Here is a 6,186-nt window from a genome sequence, read left to right on the forward strand (position 1 = left end):
CTGCAGATGCCTCTGGTGCCAAACCCCCCTCTGGCAGAGCTGGCTGTGCTGATGGAGCTCTGCCTGCAGGCTCCCTGAGGGTGGAGAGGATGGTTTAACCCCCAGAATTTCCCAGTTATATTTTTTATGACTTTGTTTCCATTTAGTGGTAGGCAGAAGGTAGCTGGGCAGGACATGGAGTAACTAGCAGGAGTGAAATATTAATATATGATCCAATGCTGTTTGCTGTTCAGGGAACAAAATAAATGAAGTTTTGTACTTATCCTTTGTTTCAACATCACATCCCAGCATGCTTTTGCTGCGTAGGATCCTCCAGTTATGAGACTCACTCTTCCCCTTAGATTTTTTTCTGTATGTGCTCTGATTTGCAGGTAATTTACTGTAAAAATATAAATAAATAAATAAATAAATAAATAAATAAATACATAAATACATAAAAGCATCAATAAAATATAAATAAATAGATAAATTAAATAAATAAATAAACAAATAAAAGCTGTACTAGAGAAAAATGTGCATCATTGCTGTCAGATTCAAGTCATCCTGAATGGGATGAGGATGGGGGAAGTGAGAGCTCGGGATGGAAGCATCCACTTGGGACCATCATCCTCATCTTGTTTCAGCTGAGGAGAAGATTATGTGAGGCTGAATTTTTCCCACAGGAATCACTGAGAAGGAGCTCAGCTTTCCAAGTCTCTCTTTAAACACCTTGGAAAGCACACTCAGGGTCTTCACACATGTTGGTGTAAATCAGTCTGGAAAAATCTGTCACAAACAGAGGTACCTGGGATACTCCTCTGGGGACATCTCTGAGCCAGACATCACTTGGTGACCCAGTGGGATGTTTCAAGGCCAGGTTGGATGGGTTTTGGGGCAGCCTGGTCTACTGGGAGGTGTCCCTGGACGTGGCAGGGGGTTGGAACTGGATGAGTTTTCAGGTCCCTTCCAACCCAAACCCTTCCATGACTCTGTGATTGTTTCCTTAACTGTTTTCCAAGCAACTCTTCACGAAGCAGGTGAATTTCTGGATTCTCCAGCCTCCATCAATCCCCATTTCCATTTGCTGGTCGAGAGAGCAGCTCTGCCCCTTCTCCCCCACAGAGGACATTTGTTATTCAGAACAAAAATATTACATTGCCGTGTTGATTTAATCAAGTCAAAATTCATAGGCAGCATCTGTGCAGAAGATAAAATGTTCTGGGACAGTTTAGTCCTTTTCTTATCTGAGTGATTGGGGTTATGTAAAGTCTTTTCTCTCAAACACAGAGATGGAGTTTCATAAGCCATGGACCAAAATAGTGCCAAGTATCCAACCACCTCCCCTCGATCACACAGGATTAGTACAATTAATCTGTGGGCATTAGTGACCAGCAGGGTTTTGCTTGGAGGCTATAATATATATTTATTATTTCATATCTGATTTCCCCCAAGAGCAGAAAATTCAGCTGTGGGCTTTGCTCTTGATCGTTATATTTTTTGCAAATGGCTCTATGGGATTTGGAAAATTATTGAGGGGCTCCTGCTCAGAGGAAAATAAAGCTCAGGGATATTGATAAGATGGGAGGTGATTCTCCCCCTTTACTTCACTCTCATCTAGTGCTGTGCCCTGCTTTGGGGTCCCCAGACATGGATCTGCTGGAGCGAGTCCAGAGGAGGCCATAAAGATGCTCCAAGAGATGGAGCCCCTTTGCTCTGGAGCCAGGCTGGGAGAGCTGGAAGTGCTCACCTGGAAAAGAGAAGGCTCCAATGGGACCTTGGAGCCCCTTCGAGGCCCTGAAGAGGCTCCAGGAGAGCTGGAGAGGGACTGGGGACAAGGATGTGCAGTGATCGGACAAGGGCCAGACCGGCCAATGGCCACCAGAAAATGCAAAGCAGAGGAAGAACAGCCCAAACACAAAGTGATCCTTCCTTCCTTCCTTCCTTCCTTCCTTCCTTCCTTCCTTCCTTCCTTCCTTCCTAGTTGTCACCTACTAATTTTATCAATCATTCACCTCTTCCTGTATCAGAAGAGAAAATGAACTTCTCTATTTTACTCCTTCTCTTCAAACACTTCCTAAAAGTGGGGATGATCCTAAACTGTCTGAATCCACAGCTGATCCAAGGGATGCAAGGGCAGACACTGAGGGGCTGAAGTGTGTCCAGGGAAGGGAGCAGAGCTGGGGAAGGCTCTGGAGCACCAGGAGCAGCTGAGGGAGATGGGAAAGGGGCTCAGCCTGGAGAAAAGGGGGATCAGTGGCTCTGCACAACTGACAGGAGGGGGTCAATGTCTTGTCCCAAGTAACAAGAGCTAGGATAAAAGGAAACAGCCTCAAGCTGAGACAGGCGAGGTTTAGATTGGATATTAGAAACAATTTCTCCACCGAAAGTTTAGTGGTGGGCTTGGCAGTGCCAGGTTAACAGCTGGACCTGATCATCTCAGTGCTTTTTTCCAACCCAAAGGATCCCATAGTAACTTAGAAGAAAACAGTGGGGTTTGGCAGCACTTTTCATTTTTCTGAGCTTTATCAGATGAATGGGCAATGCTCTCCTGTCCCAAAGCAGGGAGATGGCTGCAGATTACAGAGGTGTTACATGATCAGCCTGCATGGGAACATGGAAATGAGGGTGGCAGAGCCATGTGGACTTAGACTGGGGCTCAGCAGCCCCTGCTTATAAATACTAAACTCTGCCTGTGTGGCACAGAGGGTGAATTGCAGGTCACAGCAAAGATAGGAATCAAAAAGGTTTAAGCTGAGCTTCCAAAGTGCATCTGTTGGAGCCATCTTTGTTAGGACAAGCCTGACACCTTCAGCGGTTTTTATTTTTTCATCGGGGTGATTTTTGCAACACACCAGCGAGGTGAGGTTCACATTGTTACCTTCAGGCTCCTTTCCACAGCGTCCCATTCCAGCAGCAGAGCAAAACCAGAGGTTTCATGACACCTGTTTGCAAAGCCTGCTTGAGACTGAGCCAGATTGTGTCCTGGACTCTGCCAGCCACAGAGGCTGCACTACAGCCATCCATTCTTGGAGTGGTTGGATGGGGCTTGGAGCACCCCAGTCTAGTGGGAAGTGTCCCTGCCCATGGATGGGGTCAGAACAAGATGGTTTTAATCTCCCTTCCAACTTGAACCGTTCCATGATTCATTCCAGGCACAGTTCTGTGCACTCCCCTGAGGATGAACTGCCACCAGCTCCATTTCTCAGCTCTCACAGGTTTGTTTTAGGTTTGTTGCTCCACCTGCATTAAAATCCATGCTGCAACACCATTTTTAGCCATTGAATAAACAAAGAGCATTAGAGCCAGACAGTGCTGGGGGTTCAGGACTGCAGCACAACGGAAACACCCAGGAGAGTTAAAAATAAACTATTTCAGTGCCTCAACAGCGTCTTTTCACTGTCATTTTCTGCCTGACAGCTCCCTCTCCTGGGAAGCAGGTGCTGTGCTGGCTGAAGGTGCTCCCTGCTCTGCTCCCATCGGTGCTGAGCAGCAGCAGGACAAGGGCAGAGGCTCCCAGGGTGGGTTTAGGCAGAGTGCCATCAGGCAGCCCCTCCTGAGCTATTTTCTGCAGCTGCTTTTGGAGCAGGTTGGAGATTCCTGCTGGTCAGTCACAGCAGCCAGTTCTGGGGTACTCACAAGAGGATGGGAGCAGCTCCCAGCACTGGCACTGGTAAAGCCTGGCAAACTGCTGCTTGGGGGTGCTGGAGTTAAATCTGCACTCCCCTGCCAAGGACTGCCCTGAAGTTACGTCCTCAGATATGTCCCAGCCCCTTCATTTGTTTGAAACACAGGTGAGCCATCAACTTTCTGGAAATCATGTGAGTTTTAGAACACTCGTGTTCAGCTGAGTACATCTCCCAGGCTGTGAAATAAAAAGGGGGTGAGCAGCTCAGGGATGCTGGGCAGGGCTGGGGCACCACCATCACCGTCCATCCAGCAGGGGTCCAGGTCCCACCTTCTCCAAAATCCTCATCCTTTGCCCTCTGCAACAGCAGGAGCACCTCACTTGTGCCTGGCATCGGCCTGGTCCCCACTTGAACAAATTAATCATCGAGCAGCTGGCTCAAGAAATTGTTTTATATTTCAAATAACAAGGTTTTTAACTACAAACCACACACAGGGTGACCTGCATCCTGGGCTAAATCTCCCCTTTGAAGCCCAAGCAGTGAATTCATGACAATTTGCTGTCTAATTAGCTCCCTGGCAATGGTTTCTCACTCCCTGTGAACTTTCCCAGTCACTGCAAAGTTCTCTGTGTTTTTCCATGAAGGATATAGCCCTGCTGCATCTACTGGGATGTTTAATTACCCTTATCAACCATGGACAGCAGAAGGGGCTGGGAGATGGATGGAGAGGAGTTGTCCTGACTCTTCAGCCACTGCTGAAAAGGTGGACAGAGAGAGCGTCTGGCAGTGAGCAGGTCTGACACCTGCTTGGAGGCAGAAAGGTCCTTCAAGGCAGCTCAAAACCCACATCATTTCAGGGACTCCTCAAAAGCAGGGACAGCCCAAAGCACTGATGACTTTGGAATGCCCTTCCTGCCCTTCTCCAATGCCCCTGGTCCATCTGCTTCTGGCGAAATTTAGCTAAAACTGAAGGAAATTCAGAAATATTCCCCAATTGCTGTTTGCCTGCCAGGCTGAAGAAGGCATCAGCTGCCAGAGCAGAGAAAGCTTCCAGTCACATGAATCCCATTGATGGTTTCAAGCATCCTCTTCTGCATCCTTTTTTTAAAGCCTTTCCTCGCTGAGTGTCAGACCTGCTGATGCCAGGGGCTAACACAGCTAATGCTTCCCAAAGAGGATCAGTGCACCTACAGCTGACAGAGCCAAATCCTGATTTGGGATGCAGGAAGGTCGGGATCAGACCTCAGGTTCAGTTACCACAGACTGCCAGGGGGGCAGGCAGGTAAATTACAGAGGTGAAAGTGTCCTGGGCTGCATCAAAGGCAGAGCAAGGAGGGGGATCCTTCCCCTCTGCTCTGCCCTTGTGAGACCTCACCTGCAGTGCTGTGCCCAGCTCTGGGGCTCCCAATATGGGAAGGACGTGGAGCAGCTGGAGCGAGTCCAGAGGAGGCCACAAAGATGCTCAGAGGGCTGGAGCCCCTTTACTGTGGAGAAAAGCTGAAAGAGCTGGGGGTGTTCACCTGAAGAAAAGGTTCTGGGGACACCTGAGAGCCCCTTCCAGTGCCTAAAGGGGCTCCAGGAGAGCTGGAGTAGGAACTGGGACAAGAGCCTGAATGACAGGACAAGGGGGAATGGCTGAGAGTGCAGGTTTAGATGAGGTGTCAGGAGGAAATTCTCTCCTGTGAGGGTGGGGAGGCCCTGGCACAGGATGCCCAGAGAAGCTGTGGCTGCCCCTGGATCCCTGGAAGTGCCCAAGGCCAGGCTGGACAGGGCTTGGGGCAGCCTGGGATAGTGGGAAGTACCCTGCCAATGGCAGAAGGTTGGAACTGCATGATCTTTAACATCCCTTCACACCCCAACGATCCCAGGATTCGTGTTTTCTAACTCATCTTTCAACGAGTGTCTAAACCCAAGCAAAAACTTGGAGAACACTTCCCAACCCTCTAAAGGGAAGGTTTCTAGCCCAGGGATTTCTCAGTGGGATGAGAGCCTGCAAGACAAGGTGTGAGGCCTCTCCTACCTGGCCCAGGCCAGGAGGGTTTAAGGCTCCCCAAAACCAAGGTCCTCCAACAGCACAGGGCTTTGAATCCCTCCAGTGCCCAGGGAAGTGAAAGGGTGCCTGGATCTTCTCCCACCTGCTCAGGGCAGCCTCTGGTTTCAGCCCTTGCTGCCAGAAGACATTGAATGAAAAAACAACCCTGCCAACTCTTCGCTGCTCGCTCCCTCAGCCAAGGAAACCAACCGTGGCCAGCAAGAGCAAGAACTGGAAAAGGATTTTCCAGCCCTTGCTCTGTTCTCCCATGTCCCAATGCTGCAGAAATACAGGTATTAAACAACTGCAGCCAAAAAAAAGAGCACTGAACCCATCTCTTGAGGTGGCTGCTTTAACCACAGTGGAGAAAAGAGGACTGGCACTGGGATCACCCGTCACAAACACAGCCCATGCACCTGGGACCATCTTCCACCAGTCCAGGGTGATCCAAACCCAGATGAAAGCCTGTGCATGAACCTGTAACACCCACAGCCCTGAGCAGGAGGACAAAAATGAGAGAAAAAAGGGGCACTTCTAAAGGAATCACAA

Source organism: Vidua chalybeata, chromosome 1, assembly GCF_026979565.1.
Source record: "Vidua chalybeata isolate OUT-0048 chromosome 1, bVidCha1 merged haplotype, whole genome shotgun sequence".
Taxonomy (NCBI): domain Eukaryota; kingdom Metazoa; phylum Chordata; class Aves; order Passeriformes; family Viduidae; genus Vidua; species Vidua chalybeata.